The following is a 24,321-nucleotide window of genomic DNA, read 5'->3' as shown; positions in this document are numbered from 1 at the left end:
ACTTCATCAATGCTGAGGCATTATAGAGCTCGGCATGGCAATGAAGAATTGGCAGATACTGATGTGAGTACCCCAGATGTGTTAAAATTCTCAAATAAAATTAAAATGTTTAAATTTAAAATTGTTTATTACACACAAAAGGCTTCGTGTAACGATGTAATATTGTTTGTAAACTTTATTACAAAATCACCTTGGAGCTAAGACACTTCAAAAAAAAAATTCCTCAATAAAATTACAGAAATTAATGCATTTTATTGTCATTTTTTGTCTTTTATTTTATATTATTTAACACTTTCATTAATGAAAATCCATACATAAGTTGCACATGTTAGCTGAATTTTATTAGACAAATTTGCTATATTTTACAGAGTTAGTTTAGCATTTACAGAAGGTTTTAAGCTAATTTTAGACTCTTAAGAACAACTGAACTCAAACAAATTGAGCAAATTAAATTATAAAATGATATCATATTTTCAGTAAACAAATGTCGATTAAATATTTCACAAATTGATGTGTTTTCAGGATGCTTTTTCAACTTATTTTCATTTTGTTTACCTGTAATGATGTTATAACTATGGCAGGGATCCCTACTGAGTGACCAACACAGTGTCAATACAGTGTCAACACAGTTTGTGTAATGTGTCGATACACTCCTTGAGGTATCATCTTCCCATCTTCCCAGAAAAGAAACTACAAACCAAAAGAGCAAAACAAAGGAAACAGTCACAACCAAAATGAACAACTTAACATAAATTGATAAAGGTACAGATGAAAAAAAAAAAAAAAAACTTACAACACAACCAAGGAAAGCCCAGTCCTCATGCCAAACGAAGAAAAAAAAAATGGCCGAAAGTGACCTTTTAAACCCTAGGACCCACTTTTTCCCGCTGCAAAGGATTATGGTATTTGTAGTATGTACCTGTTTCCAACACTTATTAACAATGAATGTAAAATAGGACAGCTTTCACAAGTTGTTTCAGACTATGCACCCCACTGTGGACAAAACTACAGTACAAATCGAAGTTAGTGCACTTTAGCTTGTGAAGTTTTTGATGGAGAGTCTTCCAGAACATTTTGCACCATTATTCAAGTACTTGGAGCTCCAGAGTAAGTGGGGTTGGGAGACATTTAGCAATAAAGAGGATTAGAAAGTGAAGAAAAATGGATTAGGATTAGAAATAGTTCGTCTTTCTTTTTTTTATATATTTTGAAAAGGAGAAATTGCTGAGATTAGAATAAAGCCGTTATTCAAATCCGTTCTCAAATGGGCATTAAGAAGTCACCTTCAAATAAGCGCTACTTTTCTTTCCCAGTGAACACTCGGCTGTAAGCCTGGACATTATTGTTGATAGTGGTCATTATTTTTCTGACGCTTCAAGTGAAAACGGAGGAATGATTTCCTTGTTCCGAGTTTCATGGGGCGAGGCGTGGACAGAATTCTAAAAATGAAAGCGCCACTGAAACAGCAAGAAACCGAGCGGGAACATTAATATCACTCATTTCTGCCGCCGTTCTATTCAACGTCTGCGGCTCTGTCTTCATCCACCCCTTCAGACTGGTAATGTTCGTAATAAATAATGATGTGTAAAGTGAAGGCCTGGTGTGTGTGACAGTCGGATGTGCGTTAAAACGAACAGGCAGTTTCAATCTGTCAGTATTATTGCTGTCAGACTTGCGGTCCGTGAGGACTCACTATTTTCATTATACTCCCTAACTTCCTCTCATTGATCATGAGTACTTGAAGGTTTGGACTTAAATCTGTCATAGTGTGGGGAAACAACTCTTGACAACATTTTTGGAACACTTCCTATGAATCCTGGACTTTATGAATGCATTTATAATGCAATATATATTAAACATAATATCTTATGCTTTTATAAGCTAGTTAATAATAATTACTTATATTGACAAACGTAACACAGTATAAAGTACAAGTATATTACATTGTAAAGAGTACATAGGAACAGTGAACATTCAATATGAATATAAGGCATATAAGAAATCCTTTGGTATTTGTATGTGTTTTGTAAATCTATGTAAACACTTCTTATACAAGATTAGACTTATCCTTAGTAATCAATATATTTTGCATTGTGAATGCAGGATTTAAAGGACATATTTGTAATATTTCTGCCTCTTTTTCTTCCTCACCTTTATAACATCTACCACACTGTCTCCTTGATGTTCTGGCTGCATACTATACCCAAAAGTAACACTTCCAAGTTTCAGAAGACCCGAGGAAGGAGAAACTCCTGAAGAACTCTGGAAAACAGTTCTGACAAAATGACTGCAGATGTTTGCTGGTGTACAAAGTGGTTCAATGGCAACACTTAAAACACAGATTCCTGGCTTAGACATAGGTAAAGCCTTTAATTGGAAACAGACTCTTTAAACTCACAAACTCACCTCATTTACAAAAAAATCTAACCAAAGAACCATCCATTGGAAAGTTTTTTTAAAGTTTTTTTGGCTCTTTCACACACTTTTTCAGACTATCAAATATGTCAACATGGGTTCTCTGGAGTGAGGCCATGGGATAATAACTTCTGGTTGCCTAAAGAACCTGACAATGCATTTCTGGAAATGTGAATGAAATCTTATGACCTGTTTTAGGGTTGTAATGTTAATGACAGCCATTACATTTGGCACAACCATGGCATGCCATATATCGCTTTAAAAACTTTGGTTCCTGCAGAGTCCAACTGAGATATTTCTGTTTCTGGGATAATTGTAATAATGACATTAACATTGATGAAAATGTATATTAGTTGATGTTTATATATATATATATATATATATATATATATATATATATATATATATATATATATATTACTAATAGCTAAATATATTGCATGAAAAAAGTGATTGACAGCCTCGACTGAGATACACTGTCTGCATTACAATTAGTGTTAGTAGAGCCGTCAGGCTGCTAGCTAATTAATAATACTATTATTGATCATGTGTTGTTGTGCTGTTGGTCACTTTAACAGATACTCTGTAAAGTGGCCAATGTGATCACAGTAGTAGTTAGCCAGCCAGCTAACATAAATGAATGTCCTTTAAAACAATAGCGTTTATTATTTTAATTGTCAAACAGTATCTCTTGCAGTGCTCAGGGTTTAAACTGTATCATAGTAACTTTGTTTTTTTCTCAGCAGCAAATAAAGCTGAGTTGTAGTAATTTAATTTCATTCTTTTTTATGGTTTACTGTACTTGAAACATTAAACTTACAAGGAAAACTGAGTATCATGTGGAAAATCTGTTTGAATCTTTGAATCCTAGCCTGGCTGTTCTGTCAGTCCTGTCGCTGACTGTCTACCTGTTCTGGACTCCAGTTCTGTCTCTTAAGACTACATTTCCCAGTATGCACCTGCGCTCTACTGTCTGGACATGCCGGATCACGTGATGCTTCGGCATTCTGGCTCACCTGACCTGATTTCCTGTGTCTCCTTATATAAATACTCCTTTGTTTCTGTTGCCGAGTATTGACCCTTTATCCTTAGCTCTCGTACCTTGTGATTTTGTGTGTTTTTTTTTTGTTATTTTAACTAATCTTTTTCTTTGCCCTTTTATATTTGGATTATCCTGTTTTCCTCTTTTGCTTTGTGTCTTGCTGCCCTGATTATGCCTGTCCCGTGTGGCTCTTTGCAATTAAATAAATGTTTTCATTCCAACATTTAAAGACTACATTTCTGCTTGTCAAATTTAGGATCATAATAATATAATAATAATATGATAAATCCTGCACCTGACATCTGAGGTTTCACATAGGGCCCATTCCCTTCTTCTATACTCTACTCTCCATCTCAATCACTGTTACCTACACAACACTGGTAACCTCCACCACCTAGCAGCTATAGGTTGCTGTATCTGTTTATCATCCAATCAGTAACATTTGACACAAACACAACATACCCAATATTCTCATCACAGGTACACTTTGTTTATCTGATTAAAAACAAATTATATTAGAAAAACTACAAATATCAGCAATTAGTTGGACATTTTTTTTCCTGTTAGCATTATTAGTTTACACCAAGTAAAAGTCTTTCCTGGAACTGACATTCCAAGAAGAGGTCCATTCAGAAGCCTTTTATAAGACTACTTTTAACACTGTTATCTGAATAGACCAAGCTGCCAAAAGCCTTCCACGCTCTATGCCCACCACAAACTTGAGCTTTCTTCAGTTTTATCGATGTCAATTGTGCTTTTAAACCTTGAGCATTATGTCACTATTGGGAAATTGTGAAGACAATGAATGAATCCAAGTAAAATGTCCTGCAAAGTCTCCTCAGAGGGTCGTTGTTTCGGCCCTGAGTATCCATGATTAGTGTTCACAGTATCAGCTTTTCAAGGGCCAGCTTTCTTCATTGTCCTCAATGGGAGCTGAATAGCAGGAGAAGCTGAATTGCACTCTCTTCCTCAAGGTGATATAGAAGATTACACCTAATTGTGGGACTTGAGGGGAGTTTAATTCCTGATAAATGTCAAAATATCCAATAGCGAAGGCACCCAAGACACACTTAAGCTGCTCTGCCTGAACAAAGCAACTGAAATCAATAGCACTAGGTCTGAGTATAGAATGGCTGCTGCAGATGTTCTGGGCACATTGAAGTGGAAGGTTTGTCACAGCGAAATTGCACACTGTTCAACATTGTCCTTGAAAATTGCTTCTGAAATGAAATCAGTATGTTTAGTTTCCTTTACATACGGGCTCAGGAGACACGTGAGACATTATGGAATAAATAATGAAAGCAGTGATGGAGAAAAGTAGACCAACTGTTGAAGTTTCAAAAACTAAAAGTGAACTTTCAGTAAATAACTTATAATTCCACTCTTTGTAAACTCTTATTTTAAAATGTGCATAGTTTATAAATTCACCATGTGCGTTTTTGGCAGGTGTTGACATATGAACAATTTTAATAATTTATATTGTAAAATCTAATTTTAAAATGTGCATAGTTTGTAAATTCACCGGGTGAGTTTTAGACAGCTACTCACATAAAAGTATGATAATTTCTTTTGTAAAATCTTATTTTAAAATGTGCATAGTTTATAAATTCACCAGATGAGTCTGACAGCTATTGACATGGAAAATTTGATCATTTCTATGTAAAATTTCATTTTAAAATGTGCATAGTTCATAATGGGGTTTAGACAGCTATTGACATACAGTATGCTGATAATGTTACAATATTGAAAATCAAGCAGTGTAAATCTACAAGTAATTATTATGTTTAATTAAAAGACAGCAGGCATTTGAGGCAGATGGTTGCCACATGGTTGCCAACAATGCCAATAAAACACTATTTCCAGCATTTACTGATCACAAAAGAATTCTGCTAATATTTACCTTTACCTCTTTGTTGTAACACTCATTAAAAAATTAGTTACATCCATACGAATGATTTGAACCCAGAGCTTAAATTAGGACCCCCATGAGTACTGAGATGTCATGATAAAAATGTGTATTTCTAAATATAACACTAAATAATACAAACAGAATGGTATTACATGCATAAAAGCAATTTTTATATTATTTTCATAGTTGGCAGACCAGTACTTTGATAACTGATTTTCCTGTTGGCTGCTGCCACTGTTGGATAAATGCAGATAATAATAGTTAAATTAATATGCCACACTTACATAGCAGTCTGTATTAAAAAGAGAAAACTAATTAGAACAATTTTTGTTTGCCACCACTGTTAAGTTGAAAACACTGGTGTAACGTAAACTAATTACAAATAATGCTAATGATAGTGACATGTTACACAGACAGTGTAGCCTATGGAATTGTCAAGTATCTGGTGCTGAGGTGATAACGGTATGGGGAACCCCAAATGAAATTCTGGCTATGACCCCATACAGGCTTCGGCTGGCCCTGTTTAATCCAATTAACCAAGCTCATTCATTCATTCATCATATCCACCTATTCTATCTATTTAAAAGAGTTTAAAGAATTAAAGAGATAACCGCCCCTTTAAGAAGGTAAACATCAGTGACATTACAACCTTCATACTGTTTAATTACAACACTTGATGCATGTTCAGCGATTTCACTTAATATTTATCATATAATGTCTTCATATTTAGCTGAGGTCTATTCTGTCACAGTAAATTATGAACATAATTCAAATGTTAAAAGCTAAACCTGTCCACCCTGTCCTGCAGTTTCCCATGAAACTGTGGACACATGCATTACAGGAAACGAAAAAGTAAAAGTATTGAGAAAATATTATTTCTGTGTAGTCGGAAATTTTATAATTATGATAAATAGTCATAAGAATAAAAAAATCATTAAGTTATTACTATTAAGTCAAGTTAAAATGGGAGGTTAATCAATTTAATTAGATCAATTAATTAACTGTTTTGATGTAATTTTCAGAAGGTAATAATTGAAATTGAGCATTTTTGCTTATACTGCCAGAGGGAATCTCAGTAGAAATCTTCTATCAGAAAATTCCTGTATCAAAACTCTTATGTGGCAGTGATTTACATCTTTTTCACTTTTTCTTTATTTAAAAACAAGGATTTTATGTTTGCACCTTGTTTAATATAAACGCTGCTGTAAGGTTTTGATGATTTAACATTTTGATATTAAAATTAAAGGAAACAAAAGTGCATCACTTTAAATGGTGCTGTTTGTTTATGAATAAAAAACTGAAGTTGTTAGCTATGTAAGAACTAAAAATCTAAAATGTAATTAAGAATAATTCATATATTTTAAGGTTATTGAGATTTTTTGTTAACAATATCATACCAGTCATGACCCACCTGCAATCACACACATGAAAATGGATATTATTATAAATAATTAATTTATTTGACAGAACATTTAACATTTTAACAAAAGACTGCAAAATACTGCGCAACCATTGTTGGATGGTCCATTGTTGCTAGGCAACAATAGCATGCCATGAATTAACTGCAGTCCTCAGATTTGTTTATTGGAATTTTATTAATAACTTAAATTAGTTCATAAAAAATTGTGTATTTTATTAATGCTATAAAATTAGTTCAGCCACTCGAGTCCATGCATTTGTGATTTTATCACAGGTAAGGGAGTTTTATGCTGCTTCACATCATAACTAAAAATGTCTCACTCATGATAAAATCACGGCGCACAACTCGCAGCACCACGCGGCTTACCGCTTTATTGTAGCTGAAGCTTTTTAATTACAGTAGTGGAGAGTTTAATCTCCAGTCCGGACTGAAAGAGCGACTGAGGAAGTTCATTGAGGGCGTTCTACTCAAAGCATCACACAGTGCTAGAGCTTTAAAAGTGGGGCCTAATGATTAGCCTGGTCTGTTCTTGGCTCAGGTGTCTCGGCTCAATACTTGCTGATGGACTTAAAAACGGTAACCTTGAATGCTGTATTTGTCTATACATACATTATTACTGCTCCCTTGAGGGTGAAGGGCTGCGGGGCAATTGTACTCTTCCCCATTAACTTCAGCAGGTTACGATCATGCGCTTTATGTTCCTGCCCACAGTCAGCCATCCACCTCCAGCTGCAACCCTAATGAGAGAGCCTTTCATAACCAGCATGCCAGACAATGCTGAATAGAAAACATTAAAGTGTGTTAGAAGTGAAATATGGAACACAGTCTTTATTTATAAGGCCACGCTCAACATATTATGCAGCTAGAAAATGCTTTGTAGCACATGAGAGAGACTGGTGCGTTTATGCCTCTATAGATCTGAAGAATATTATAGAAGACGTTCAGCACACAGTTTCAATTTGCACTAATTCCCCCTCTTACCCTCACTTTACCTTGCTCAATAATAACACATTCAAATTCATTCCACAGTATTTTTATAGCATTTTTACATGAAATGTTGTCACAAAGCAGCTTTACACAGGTACGGGTCCAAGCCTCTTATGAGTACGCACCATGGTGATAGTCCCAACAGTGGCTGGTGGAAGACAGCACAAGCCAATTAAAAAAAAGCAACTGTACAGAGAGATAATGAAGAGCTATAGCTTATGTAGAAACAGGTTATTAACTATGAGTGTGAGTAGGTGCTGGACACATAAACTCAGTGTTTATGTTAAAGTCCAAGTCATTTTAGCATCAGTACATATGTGCAGCTATGGAATGTGGCAGGAATGGATCACAGTAGGCAGCAAGGCAGTGGAGAACCAGCACAGACCAGTTAAGGATAAAATGATTAATCAGATTAGTGGTTGACCAGGTTAGGCCATGCTCTTTTTGTTTGCATTTGATCAACACTTGATCAGCTTGGTCAGGCTAGTCTACTGGCCTGATCAGAGGTGGAAAGTAACAAATTACAATTACTCAAGTTACTGTAATTGAGTAGATTTTATGAGTAATTTGTAATTTTAAAAGTAGTTTTTAAAATGGGTAATTTTACTTTTACTCAAGTACATTTTGACACAAGTAATTTGCTTTGCTACATTGGAAAACTCTCCGTTACTGAGTAACAAATAAAAATGTTTTTTTCAACAAAATTTCCAACAAAATGTGCCTGCCCCGCCGGACAGAGCTGTCAGCTTACAAAACTTCCACATCAAACCTGCAAAAGCATGTGGTGGTAAGTATTTTTATCATTAAACAATCTGCTTAAATGTTAAAAAACATGTAAATAGCAGTTAAAGCACAGCAATGGCAAGTTAAAAAATAATAATGACCTGTAAAACTATAAAAATACAGTTTATAGTCACATATATGACCATAACTTTTTAACAGTAAAGAAAAAAATGGATCATAGAAACCAATACCACTTGTTCTTAAAGATGTTTTATGGGGTGGTCTGAACAAATACTGCCTGAAAGGTCCAAATTATTATGTGGAATAATAGTTCATTAAAAACGATTTAATTTATGATTTGTTTTTACATCAAATAATTTAAGTTGAGTACATTTTAAGTTGAGTACTTTTTTACTTTTACTCGAGTAGATTTTTAGATGGGTACTTTTACTTTTACTTGAGTAGAATTTTAGCAACGTAAAGGTACTTTTACTTAATTAAAATCTTTCAGTACTTTTTCCACCTCTGGGCCTGATTGACCTGATCAAGCTAATCAACCACTGGGTCAACACCAAACATCTCAGCTGATTGACTGCCCTGCTAAAATATCCAGCTGCAGATATACCCTATGCTGGAAAACTACAGGATTAAGATGATTTGCAGGGGTTGGACAGTGAAACTGAAACACCTGTCATTTTAGTGTGAGAGGTTTCATGGCTAAATTGGAGCAGCCTGGTGGCCAATCTTCATTAATTGCACATTGCACCAGTAAGAGCAGGGTGTGAAGGTTCAGTTAACAGGGTAAGAGCACAGTTTTGCTGAAAATATTGCAATGCACACAACATTATGGGTGACATACCAGAGTTCAAAAGAAGACAAATTGTTGGTGCACGCTGTAAGAGGAAGCTGTTTGAAAGGAATGTTCGGGTGCTAACCCGGATTGTATCCAAAAAACATAAAACCACAGCTGCAGAAATCATGTCAGAATTCAATGTGCACCTCAAGTCTGTCGGGACAATAAATTATTGTGGTCTAAAACCAGGTGATTCAGTTTCATTGTCCCACCCCTGTATATAGCCTATGTTTTTGATTAAGTTTAATAGACTTGGTGTTTTATCAGCTTTAGAATTTAGATTCTCTGCCAATTCATCAAGCCCATCTCGATGTCCAACATTTCCCACCACTGTCTTCGGGTCCTTTTGGGTCAGGCTCAAGAAAATAGTCTGCGACATAGGTCTACATTTTTATTGCTATTTTTATGCTTTTATTGCTAGTTTTATGTAAAGCTATGATGTCAATCACAATATAGCAAAGTAACAAATCACACTGTGATCTTAAAAAAAAAAAAGTTTTACAAAGATTTTTTAAGTTAGAAAACTATAATGATGCATGACTGGCCTGCGCAGCACACATACATGCTTACCTATGGAAAATGGATAATCCAAAATGGTAGTAAAAAACAGCAGGGTCAAAAGCAAAAGGCAAATACCAAGGTCAGTAAACATACCAAGAGAGAGTGAGACAGTCAAGATAAACACACAGCAGAGCAGTAATATAGGGCAAGGCAAAATTGAAGTAAATACAAATACAAAAATCATACACAGGTCACACACACACAAAAACATGGTAAAGAGAAATGCTTTGTAATAATGGACAAGGCCAATCAAATACTCGGTGGGAAGAGAGTAAAGTGCAAGGGTATTTATCACAGTATATGTATTGTGCGTGAAACAGGTATATTTAGATGATGGTGGTCTGTAGATTGTCATGTGATCAGTCATGTGAGGGACTGAATGAGTGATGTCAGTGTGTGGTGCATTCTGGGAAATGGAGTCCGGAGCTGGGAGATGGTAGACAGGTGACACAGATACTAGGTGTGACAGATTTGAACAAGAGGAGGAGGGGGTAGCCTGTGTTTCGGTTAGTAAATAGCATATGCTATTAAAAGCATACTTCTTCCTGTAGAAACATATTTGTTTTGTTGTATATTGGGGTCAGTGTGTATAGAAATACAGTTTAATTTTAGAGCTCAGGAACACAGTGCTTAGGTCAGGCTACTGGAGCAAACTGGTGAGGACAGCTGCACCCATTAACTTTCTATCTTCCGTGGAAAACTAAAGTGGCAGAGACACCAGGCACATCTTAACCACATGTGGTGTAAAAATGAAAGAAATGGGGGAAAACAGACTAATGTAATTGTTTACAAAACTTCTACATAAACTGGAACAAGGACACTACAGTATCTCAATCCTTATCCAAGAGGTTTAGCAGTGACTTTCCGATGGGTCAGACTAATGCCAGGTTAATATATCCTGCATAGCTTTCAAGCTAACACTGGGAGGATCACGCATTAATCACATAAAGTGCAGCTTGTTACTTAAAACAGCATGCCGCTTGCCAAAAAAAAGGGGTGAAAAAAGAAAAGAAAAGCACAACAGTTAATTTAGCTTGCGGTAGACAGGTCTATACATCTTTTTCCTATCTTAGCTATATGTAACATCCTAGGTTGCTTGTCAGGTGAGAAAATCTATGCTCAAGCTAAACCAGGCCAAATTTTCCCCCAGGATAGCATCGCGCTGGTGGACTATATCGAGACTGAAATTACCCTTGAAGATTAAAACGCAGCGCAGTGCTGCTGTGCAAGGTTACTGCCTCACGCCTAAGGTAGAGGAGAGTTGAATCAATGTGCGCACACACACACTTATATACACACACACACAAACACACACACAATGCTATCCCATTCAGGGGGACCAAAACATCTGGGATGCCTGTCATGCATGCAATTAAGTAATTACACTTCTAAATCAAATTACACCGAGGGCCCATTAATAAAATGACCAATTGCCCATATATAATCACCTTAATGCAATGCAGCATTTAGCGCTCCAATTAAATTCAGTTACAGAATGTAAACCAAGCCTTAGATCATGAGCGATATTCCAGCTATATTTTCTCCCCTTTTTTTTTTTTTGATTAAATGCAACGAAGCAAGCTTTCATTAAAGCATCCTTAGCATTCTTTAACATTCCTCCCCCTAACAGACTTGTCTCCATTCTGCTGATGTGCTAATCCCTTAAGAATAGTGGTGTCGTTGCATCGATTTAGCAGAGAATTTCTTTTCCATCCTGATGACAGCTAAACTGGCAGACTCAGAATTATCGATGGCTGGAAAAGTGTGCTGTGAGCTGCATACATGCTGGAGTTTAACACCATGATGAAGTAAGTCTATATATGCAAAGAGAAAACAAATGCAGAAAGCATATCCTCCGTACCCTGACAGACTTGAGTAAGTAAGCTTTAATGAGGTAGCTTAGCATCATTTACACAAATGTTCTCTCTACCCAAGATGTAGCTGAATAAAAATGACCTTAAAGGCTCTTTGAAATTATAGCCCCGTTCTACCCATGGCCAGAGCGGAAGACATTTTTCATGTATGCTCTCTATGATTTCGAACTGCCAGCCAGTATTAGAGTACATATTTGAAAGAAAGCCTTCAGTGGCTACACTTATTGATTTTGACTTTTGCTTGGCTTAAAGCCTGGTATTAAAAGCAAACAACCAAGCTATTCATGTTACACACAATTCACTTTAGCCACTCAAGAGATCTCAGATGTTAATAAATAGTTGTAAAAAAATAGGAATTGGCTTTTTAATAATGCGTGTAAGATATATTTCATACTCAGTCATAGAGTAGCACTAAGGTTAAAATGTATTTTAGATATTAGCAGTGAAAAACTATACTATCAGAGTAATGCCAGATTTACACTATCCTATACATTCAGAGTCATCAGATCTCTCAATCTGTCATGCTACACAACTTATCGTCTTGAATTTATCAGTCATTGAGGTTTGTACATTACACAACTTATAAGCGACACAATGTCACAAAAACTGTGCAGTGAAACACAGAAGAAAAGAAAGTCACCCAGTGTCTCGTGATCTCATTGACTGTAGCTAATCTATGCGCTAACTTCTAGTCACAACACTTTTCACACTACTATATTTAGAGTTGCGGACAGGTCCAGATATTAAATCTGGTAGATACTGTATTCGTGAGGTCTTGGTGATCACTACAGGAGTTTTCAGTAGTATTGGAGCAGTGTTTTTTCTCTAGTATCTAGAGGTTTTGTCAGTGATTTGCAAAAACATTTGGTGACTGGAAAATCAATCATGAAATCAGTTTGTGTCCAAAAAAAAAAAACCTAACAAAAATTAAAAGTAAAACTGTGACAGAACCAACAAATTAGTTTTCAGTCATGTTCTGTCCCTGCCCCACTTTCTCAGTGCATACACATTTACTCAGCTATTTGCTCAATTAATACTGATTCCCCCCCTTTGAAGTTTTGCTACTCTTGGAACATTTATCACACTTTACAGTTAAAGTATGCTACTGGGCTTACACTTTCTTTTTTTTTTAATAGCTGCAGGTAGTGATGGGTCTGACGACCCTGAAACCTCGACACATGCGCCGAGCTGTCAAGGCGAAACCCCGTGTCGGTGCGCGTATCAAGTTAACCACGTGACCGATACACTTCCTGTGTCGTTTGGTAGCGATGGGTCTGACGACACTGAAACTTCAGCGCATGCACCGAGCAAACAAGGCGAACCCCTGTGTCGGACCGCGTATCATTTTAAGGAAAACCATGTGACCGATGCATTTCCTCGCGCAGTTGCTTGCAATGACTTTCTTAGTCCAGCAGATGTCGCCATTAAGTGATACAGCAACACAGTTTCAACACAGTGTCGATACAGTTTGGGAAATGTGCCATACACCCAATGAGGCTTCATCTGCCCATCACTAGCTGCAGGTACAATATTTACAATTACATACTTACCTGTGCTCCTGTGTTCCCTTCCTGGTCTGGCAAAGGGCCCAAACTTAGTTTTAGCTGCCCTTAAATAGTGCCTGAGTAAAATGAGGCATGCTCAGAAGGCCACATTTTGGGCAATACTATTTAGAGGGGAGTTCTTTGGGGCTTATAAGATTTTAAATATTCTTTTCTTTTCTTATGTTTATTTTATGGGAATGTTGCCTATGGTGTTTCCAATGATTATTTAGATTTTTTTGTGTTTTCATTCTGTGTTTATTTGATTTATTGTTTGTTGTTTATAAATGTATTCCCCTGCAGAGGAAAATACTTTATTTTGGCTGGGTTGGGTGGACCTATTTAAGGCTTTTTTGCTAGAGGTATGGTTGGCTGACGTATGAGCCAATATTAAGAAGTTAAGGAAAATGTTGATTCATTGTGTTTTTTTTGTAAATAGATTTTGTTGTGTTTATTTTTGTTTCCTCTTTTTATATTTAGATTTTTTTTTAACCTGTCACGTAATAAAAACACTTGAACTGAAGGTTCTACTGTCGTTTGCAATGTTTTTTTCTACAACCCACTATATTTTTGAGGCACAACTAACCTCAACTGTAAACAAGGTGAGATAAGAACTAAAAAGTAATAGTAAGTAATGGTAAGTAATAGTACTTAAAAGAGTACAAAGCTTGCCTCTGGGGCTGTACCTTATGTTGAGGTACAACAGAGTACCTTTCAGTGGAAGTCTTTTTTTGTACCCATGTTTTTTGTATCAGTAAAATACAAAAGTAGTATAGTAAATCAGTAGTATAGTAATACAGAATACCAAATGTACATTTTGGCTGGTTAAATGGTACAAATTTGTAATTCCTGCTGTTAGGAATGACTTTGTATTTCAGAGGAAACACATCTGATCCTTTAAAGACCAATATTGTCCCTTTCAGGGTACAATTATGAAAAGAGTACTTTTAAGTACAAGAAAGTTCTTATTTCGTACCTCTGTTTTTAGTGTGTAGAGCAACACTTGCAGAGTTTTAATCAAATATGATTCTCATGAATAACAATTGAATACTTTTTATAGCTATACAATGTAGAGTGTTCTGGGAGAATATTGCTATTAAAGGTGTTTTATACCATCTCGATCCAATTTAAAATATGTATCTGTAAAAAAACAGCAACTTTACAGGAGAGAGATAAACACTTCTTAAGTTTTAATGGAATTCAATGTAAAAAACAATTTATTTCTGGTAATTTTGGAGAATTTCTATTGGTCCATTCATCAAGAAATTCTTTCATAGTGTAAGGGACAGTTTATGTGTTAAAATTACATAGTAGACTAAAAAGACTGACTATATATTTAACAATGAACAATTTTTAGCTTTAGTGTACTTGGCACTGAGAAGGTATATATAATACTATAATTAATATTTATATATATATATATATATATATATATATATATATATATATATATATATATATATATATATATATATAAAGTCACTTAAAACTATATTTTTTTGTTTATCATTTCACTCTCATATTTAATTCATGCAAGATTTTACTCCTATTTCATTGTTACTCTTTGGTTTAAAACAAAGGGGTTACATTCTTGAAATGGAAAATGTTTTTTTTTTTCCCTGTGATATTAAACTAGGTACAGCCAAACAAGCTCCCTCATTGATCATCCTCTCAGGAGTCATGAGCAACATAATTAAAAGAGACAGGTGAATTAACCAATCACATTTGATTTACTTAGATTTACTGAGAACACTGAGGAAATAATTATATGTTAATATATGTTACATGCTTTGTATAAAGCATGTTAAAACTTAAAGGTTTATAAATGCTTTATGAAAGAGTTTAGTATTGTTATTAAATAGATTGTAAATACTTTACCATAATAAGTAGGCGTTTGTCAGTTAGTTATCCCACATTCACTTACTTGTTAGACCTCATATATTTTTTAAATACTTATCTTACCTTATATTGTCAATTAATCAGCATTAACATATATTTTAGTGTTTATTATTTTGACTACCTAGATTTAATATTTATCCAGTAATCATGCAGTCAATCACAATATGATCTATAATAACTTGTTAAATGACTAAACTGACATTCTATATTATTTTCCTTTAGATTTTCAACCTATTAGGTGACATTTATGGTTGGCACAGGTACTGATATAATGCTGCCAGGTAATATTATACCTTCACCAGACATGAAGGTACTGCTGGGATTCTTTGGGTGGTGATATCATGATGATTTTTTTTACTATGGGAAAAAAAAAACGATTTAATTTAGCCTGGCCCTATGTGAGTCATGCAGTATGCAAAATGTACAAAGAAATATACAATTTGTGCCCAGTGCCTTTTATATTATTGTATCATTAGCAATGACATTAAGTGAGACCTGCAGTCCTTAAGATGTTTTTTCTGGGTTCTGTTGGGACCTTCTGGATGAGCTGTCCATGCCCTTTTGGAGTAATTTTGGTAGGCATTTTTATCCCTATTATCTCTTCATTTGTAAACACAAAGGAATGTCAAAGATTTTTATTTTAAATTTTATTTTCATGGATTTCTTCACATCATGGCATAACATGTTACTTTTTGAGAAGTTTTATCCTGCTTTATGTCAGACAGTGTTTTTTTTCAGTTTATTTTACAAGTTTGGCAGTAATCAGGCCTGGTTGTGGCTAGTGAAACAGAAACTGACTGAATCTTTGTCTGATATTAAAGTTTGTTTGCTACAATTTATAAATTTATCAAATTTATCATCTAGGCAAAAAAAAACTAAATCAAAATAGTTTTTTTCACAACACTTTAGTAAAGCCACTGGTCCTCCACACCCTTTAGAAGAGGTTGTTGTGTTCTTCTACACCTTTTATACAGGTTTTTCAATTCATTTGTCACTTTTCTCCTTGTAGACAGATTAGTGTCAAAGCTCTATCACTTTACTTATAGTTTAATGTGAGTCATGCAGTAGTGTTCAAATAATGTCTCTTGTGGAGGTGAAGTCAAGGCGAGTGTAGTGTAGTAAGTGGTGTAATTGTTGTCGTCATTTTTGCAGGATGGGGACAAAGTGTTCGGGCTGCTGATCAATGCCTCTATAATGACTGGGAGTCTCGCTCTGACTGTGGCATTTAAAGGCAATCAGCACATCTTGGCTCACGTCAAGCAGTAGAGGAACAATTTGGTGTGATAGTACCTCTGCTCCCTGAAACTACCCCCCTTAAACCTCCCCTCCGGTCTTCTTTTGTGCTCCTCAGCAGAATTGGCCTGTGTATTGATTGGCTACTGATGTGCCGGGAATATGTGTGAAGATCCATGTAACACAACTGCGGTGGACCTTCTTTTATGGCAGGCAAAATACTCGGGACAGCATTGTACTCTGGACTTTAGTGCCCTGCCATTGGCAATCATCTGGATTGAATGTGAATGTGATAGTGACAGACAGCCTTTTTTAACAGGCCTATGCTGCAGAATGTAATGTTTTACAGTAAAGTGCAGTTAAGTTAAAGTAAAAAATACATTTTTATATTTTTTCTTATTATAAGGTGCAAAATATTATAAGGCACATTTTGGGTGACACTACATTTTCTTTTAAAGTAAAACGGCTCCAGTAGTGCTATCTGGGGTTAGCAGCAGGTACAAGCTAATAATACTCACCTCTGACCAAAGAAAGAGCTAGTGCAAAGTGCGGTTAGTGACTAATGCTAATATTGCTCCAGCAGTGCTATCTGGGGTTAGCAGCAGGCTAAATGCCAATAATACTTACCTCTGAATGGTGAAAGAGCTAGCATTTAGCACGGTTCGTGGCTAATGCTCATACTGCTCCAGCAGTGGTAGCCAGGGTTTTCAGCAAGCTATAGGCTGATAATACTTCCCTTTGAACGGCGAAAGAGCTTAGCACAGTTAGTGACTAATGCTAATACTGCTCCAGCCTTGGTGTTGAAACTTCCATCCCATGCAACTTGAATATTCTTAATTCCTGCAGATTTTGGGGAACTTCATAAAATCACCAGCCATTTTCACCAGCCGTCTGCCAATAGTGCTGCCACTAACAGGATGATTCATGTATAGCATCATTGCTCACTGAATGTCTGTATTTGTGGCTGTTGGGTCACTTCATGCATGTCAGACTATTAGTCAGTTGTCCCTCTCAGTGGATGTTGTAGGTCTCCCAGATCCTTTAGGTCACTGCTGTACATTTTACTAAACTCAGCCATTAAATACTGATTAATGAATTGTAGCTATAAAACACTGATGTAGTACAAAGCTACTGGAGTAAAAAATATGTAAACTGTGTAATGCTATAATGTTGGAAATGTAGCATGTATCTCATTCATGTACTTTTTTCACAAACAGGGAACATTTAATTACTTTTTTAAATAACTTTTTCATGTTTGCAACCACACGTCTTAATGGAAACATGATAAAATAATATTAAAACTCACTCTAATATCCGCAGTAGCCAACTCAGAGTATACTAAGTTGATAGTTAATCACATTTGAGTGTTTTTGTACTTTGACATCCCATAAGTTCAGGGTCAGTGTCCACTCCTGCTTACGGTGGCAGTGATGTATTGAGCAGCTGTCCCTGGTCATCATTAAATAAGGTTTATGCTGTTGTACTTTTGCCTTTCCTGAGCTGCTTCTACCCCAGACGTTGTTATCATGGAGGAGAAAATGTCCCCCAGTCCTGTATATCTCAGGGTGCCACTGTGGTTTTCGCAGTTGTCCGTTCGCTTTTGGCACAACTTTATCTCTGTAAAGGCCTCGGAGGATCTCACTTATCTCTCCCACAGCAATGAGAAAAGCAGGAGAAATTACAGTCGTCCATCATACCCAATCCTCCGCAGTTTACTGTCCAATTTGTCTGGGAACAGTGCGGGAAAAAAATCCCTGAAAGTGCTTCTTTGTGCTGATCAAATGGACAGGAAGTGGGTCGGGAAGCGGGGGACCTTTCTAAAACCCATTTATCTCGCACAACAATTAGAGGGAGATACCCCCGCTTTTTTGTCTGGCGATTTCACGGACACTGGAAAAAAAAAAAAAATCACTCGGCCAGCGGCCCAATCGGCCTAAATCAATTACACCTCGAGAGATCCTGCACAAATTCATAAGAGCACTCTGCTCCTCGTTTTAGCATACTGCATCCATGATCACGCATGAATATGAGTCGAAATGCACTCTAATGACACCTGCCAGAGGTCACTAAATACAGAGAGAGGGATGTAAATAGTACTGCAGCCTGTTTTGCATCTGTGCTGCTGGAAATACTGTAAGTTAATAGAAAAATCTAAAAAGTGTTGGAGGTAGCTAGGGTTTTATTAAAGGTCAAGGGAATACCCCAGCATTTTTAATGCAATCCTGATCTGCCACATCTGAATCCTACTATTTATTACCAAACAATTTCATTTCAGTGCTGTTGCTTGTAATAAAATTATTTATCTGTCCAAAGCCCATATGTACTGGTCCTTGTCTAGGTGTCCACTCCTAAACTAGTTTAGTTTCTTGTTGGTCATTTCCTGACCTGAACCTGCTAGGCCATTTTGGTCAATGTTTCAAGTAATTAAATTATAAATTATTTTTTTTTTCTAATTATTCCCTTTCTCATACTTATTTAGGGTTATACAAGAATCCAATATCTAAACATTGTCTAAACATCTGTACCTAATTGAAATCTTTAACATTTTAAGTAGTAATAAATGGTATATACAATTTTGCATTTCAGTTAATTACACTTAAAACATTGGCCATATTTTAGTGGTTTACAAGTCAGCTTTCACCTGCATACTGTGCAGATTAATTAAGGGTGTGTCTTTGCTAAATGTCACATCTTGGCCTCGTCTCATGTCTCTGTGTGTCTTCCCCACGTGACCTGTGCTCCCCTGTGTCTCCTGTCTCAGTACTTTTCCATGTGTGTCTCATTTGTAGCTCTGCCCCTTCCCCAGGTGTTTCCAATTCTAGTGTGTTTGTGTTACTATAAATAGCCCTCCTCTGCCACCTTGTCCTCCGTTGGTCTTTGCACTAACCCCTGTTGTTTGTCGTACCTCTGTTTCTTGTGTTCATTCCTGCGCTCCTTGGTTTCCTGCTCTGTGTTTATCCCGTCTTGTTTTAGTTCCTTGTTTATCTTGTTTATTCCTGGTTATTGTCTCTGCTTTGTTTAGTTCATAGTCTTGTTTCATTCATTTGTTTTCCTTGTATAGCCTCCCTCTTTGTTTGTAATTGATATTTATCTTGCTTATTCTCGTGCTCCTTAGTTCCCTCCTTAGTGTATATCTTTGTATATCTTTTGTTTATCCTTTGTTATTTTTAAGTTCCCTGTGTTTTCCCTAGTTTATTCCCTTGCCCTGTTTTAGTTCATCCTGCCTAGTTTTATAGTACCTCTTGTTTGTTAGTTTTATATCACGTTGGTTTTCTTATTCATTTCATTGTTCTATGTTTACCCGTCTATTTGTTTACTTGTTATTTATTTATTAAATTATTGTTTATTGATTTCACCCTACCTGCACTTGCGTCCGCCTCCTCGTCTCCCTGCCTGGGTCACTTCGTGACACTAAAGGTATGCCTTTTACGGCTCGGAATGCACAAAAGGCATGTACTAACCCAACATATATCTTTACTAATCATGGGTGTGTTTTGAATATTATGTGCAATAAACCAATCATCCATTCCCTTTCAGAGTCAGGAGCACATTGACTTTAGTAGATTGCAATTTTAATAGCGCATTGTTTCTGCGTTTCTCAGCAGAGGAAACTGAGCTGCTCATTCATGCTGTGAAGGTGTGTGAGCAGGTCATTTAGGGGAACAGCAAAGTTATTTTAATTATTGTAGTTTATACGCTCTTTTACACAATTATTTATCTAAAGCTATCAGAAATATCATTGTGCCTCTGAGAAGTCCTTTAGCTTATTTTTTGGATGTTACACAGTGTTACAGTGACCCAAGGTTTCTGTACAGTGCACAACAAACCTAAATGTCTCTTGAGGGTCTTTATACTTTTCCACAGGCAAGATGGAATATTTACACACATGTCAATTCACATGGGATTCATATATCCTGAGGTAATATTTATGGCTCGTTTTACAGATGATAAAAGGCACAGGGGGACCAGCCTGAAACCACATAACTGCACATGAATCCATAAACAGACCCACTTTAAAAGTAGTCCAGCCTCTGAAATAAGAAATGATACATATTTACAGTTTAACTTACCAACAAATTAATAAAAGAGGTGAACAAAAGTGGATATTTAATGACAGAATTAGAAATGTACCAATATCCTTTAATTCTAAGCATGTCTGCAACATTCTTTACCGTTTTTACATTAAAGTAATAATCAATTCAAAAGCATTGTGATTCTCCACTGACTTGCAAGAGAGATTTCTCTTTATCCCCAAATTGTCTCCCCAATCCTTCCCCCCACACACTAGGGCTCTTCCCATCACTTTCAATGCTTCTGACACTAGGACTCCAATACATGCTAATCCAGACACTGTCTCCAGCCAATACACTCAGACTGCCAGATCTCCAGATCTAATACATTAGCCAACAGAAGCCTGTGCCAGCCAGAATCACAAAGGGAGTCATAAAGGGACAAAGAACAATCTACCCACTCAGAAAGAGTATAGTCAACCAGTTGTGATCTCTCAGGCACCTGCCTCTGATGACGAAGCAACATAACCTAATGACTTGTTGGGTAATTATCACAAGGGTTGAATCTGTGCATAGTCTTGGCAATGTTATGTGTCAAAATATATTTTTTGGGTCATAATCTTGCAATACTACTTTAGCAATTAATTGCATGCTTATTTCACTTTCAGTGGTAGTATTTTTCAGCTTGTCCAGAAATGCATGTGTAGTGTGGGTCCTTTAGGGTTGGTTTTAAGAGGTGGCTCAAGTTACACTTTCCAACTGTCCCAACTGTAGGTGGAGTTTAAGAGTAAAAAATTATCTTCTTCAGTACGAATAATCATATTATTATGCTTTAAGTAAAAATAAGGCATTATCTTTAGCATAATAACTGCAGTTATAGTAGATCTAGACTGAATTAAAAAGTGCTGGAAGATTTTTTGTTGATGTATTTAGAGTTATGTTACATTATGCTAGGGGTTTCCTGAGGGACAGCGAGCTGTGCAGTCAGGGCAGAGTTCCAGGGCAACCTTTGTACCTCACAAAACTGTTCATTTGTCCTTTACGTAAGCAGTTCTTGCTTGACTTATTCCCTCTATATCAGCAGCTAGGTTGGTAGTTTTGGAGCCAGGCAGTGTGCTAAGTCAGCATGGACAGGGCCGAGGAGTCATGGTCAGGGGAGTGGACTCGCGCAGGGCCTTTAGGTCACGCATCTGCATCTCTGACTGACTCCGGTACTCCTGCGCCCTTGGGGAAGAATCATTACCTGCTGAGTGATGTAGCACCTCAGTGAGCACTACAATAAATCAGGCTTTGAATTCACACGAGCACAGTTCTTTTTTTCTTGAGGGAGAGGATGAAATACAGGGAATATTCTACAAATATAAAGCTCAAGGTAAACAGAATTTATTGTGTAGCAAACTGTAATTAATTATCCCAGCTGAAAATCCAGCTCAAGACCAGCTGTAGCTGGGAGCTGCTTTCAGATGGTCTGCACTAATGATTCTCCCATTTTTACTACCTAGTGGGGCTGGTGTGTGGGCCTTGCCTGCTTTTGCAATTTGCAAATCATCGATTATTGTTTTTGGTCAATGCAATATGCCTGAGACATATCAGAAAGCATAATATAGAGGGCATGAGATGATGTATTAAACGACAGTGTCTACATGGCATTGCCTTGAAACCTAACTTAGTTTTTCAGCTAATAATCCTAAAGCAGGCCATTGTGAATTATGTGGTTACTGGTTGGTTTAGCATATATTGTGAAGTCCCACAGGGTTCAGTTGTAGGGCTTATAAAACTGATGTTAAGAAGGATTTAAATTTAAATTTATTGGAAGGATAGTCCCTTAAGATGTGACACCCTAAACACCCTAAACTGAAGTGTGTGCTTGAATAGAGGCTCTACACCAAGAAATAACAAGTGTAATGTTATGGAAATTGCAGATAAACATGTTAAAGATTACAATTATTAATATTTTGATACATGGAACATTTTTCTAGGCTATCTGGGGTACCATTTGAAGGCTTTGCATACCAACAGTCTGTAAACCTCAGATATGTCTGAACCTGTCTGAATGATTTAAGTCTGTTGTATGTAAAACTGGATATTTCAAGTGAGTTACAGTGAGTTAGGTAAACATGTATACTCACATTATACACTCAAAATTAGATCTTAGAGTTGAGTATAATTAGTATAATTGGCAGCTTTTCCATTGCTCCCTCCAACATCTATTTGCAAACTGGGCGTGTCCTTTAGTCAATGACACTCACTGTCAGTGTGTAGTCATTTCCCCCAGAGTACTGTAGGCAAACTCATAGTTCATATATAATGGTTAGCTTCCTTTCCTCCACAATGTAGACTGTAGGAAGCAAATTATAATTTTCTTAGTTGCTGACTTTTATTGTCAGTATTCTTTGTTATGGTTCAGTTATATGTTAATGCTATAATGCTATATCTATATAATGATATAATGTTATATCTTGATAATTTTCAGTAAATTAAGTCAGTATTCTATTTAAATGAAATAATAAAACGGTTGCATTTTTTTTTTTAAAACTTTAAGTTCATCTAAAAAAATGTAGCGATAATGTTAAATTCAGTAAGCATTGCTTTAAAAATTAAGGCCACACTTTTCCTTAAATAATTTAGCTAAACTCAACTTATCCAGGCCTACAGTGCAGTAGCACATAGTAGTACCACAGTTTGTGAAACTGGTCATACTGGCAAAAACATGCTCTATGCTTTTAAGCTTCCTGGATAACCATTTCTTGACTAGCATTCCATTTGTTCCATATCATTTTAGTGATTGCTTGTCGTTCCAAGATGGTCATACTGCTTGACCAACCTGGTCTTGCTGGTTGACAAGCTTGGTGATGTTTCTTATGCTGGTCATATTGACTAACTTGTAAGGTCATGCTTGGTAACACTGGTTGTTTAGGTATGTCAGCCTGATCCTGCATGTAAACCTGCAAGAACATCTACTTTACAATAATTTGTAAAGTAGAACTAGCTACAATCCTATGGTCTAAACGTGCTACTATGCTGACTACAGTAAACAGGGCAAAAGCAAGTAATAAAAATACAGTATAACAGTCCAATGCCATTACAGCGGGGTATTACTTGGATGTAAGACCCTCAGAATGTCAACGTTCAGGCTGACTCTACAGAGCACGAATCAGTGAAGGTGACTTGTCTGTCCTCTAATTGCGTCCGCTCTCAGACTGACTGACAGATAAAGGTGTGTGTGTTTGGTCTCTCTCCTGTCCTTCCACCGGGTCTAGCCTGTCTGAAGCCATACCTGCAGACCTGTTAGATGTGGTTACCATGGAGACCCTTGGGTCTGATTAAAAGCAGTGATGGATGGTGACCTCATGCGGGTTCTTCTCCACCTCTTTCAATCAGCGTCCCTTCCCCTCCACACCATTTACTTCCTCTTTCAAGAGGCAGGGGAAGGGCTTTCTGTGGGAGAGGTGAGCGGCACTTTCCGAGCGGAGTGAAATGGTGTGTGTACAGTGTGTGCAGGACCCTGCCGGAAGACGAGCACTCACACAATGACAGCAATTACCTTTTAGTCCACCTCAACTTCCTCCCCGCTCGCTCTATGACTCATCTCATCTCTTTCATCAGCGGCCTGGCACACGCTCGGGCTGCCGCCTTTGCCCGGCTGAATGGCTCGTCGGCCGGCTCAGACTCTGCGGAGCATCAAACCGCTTGATCTGTCTTGTGAGGTTTTGTTGCAGAGAAATGTTTTTATTACTTTATTTAAGTCATGATTACATCATCACAAGAGGTGCTTTAAGAAAATATACTACAATACAGTGAGTGGACAATAATAAAAAAAAGTACATGAACATCGTTACTGCACTTTAGTACTG

This window comes from Astyanax mexicanus, chromosome 1 (assembly GCF_023375975.1).
Source record: "Astyanax mexicanus isolate ESR-SI-001 chromosome 1, AstMex3_surface, whole genome shotgun sequence".
Classification (NCBI taxonomy): Eukaryota; Metazoa; Chordata; class Actinopteri; order Characiformes; family Acestrorhamphidae; genus Astyanax; species Astyanax mexicanus.
The sequence above is the reverse complement of the archived record's forward strand: the minus strand, read 5'-3'. Positions refer to the sequence as shown.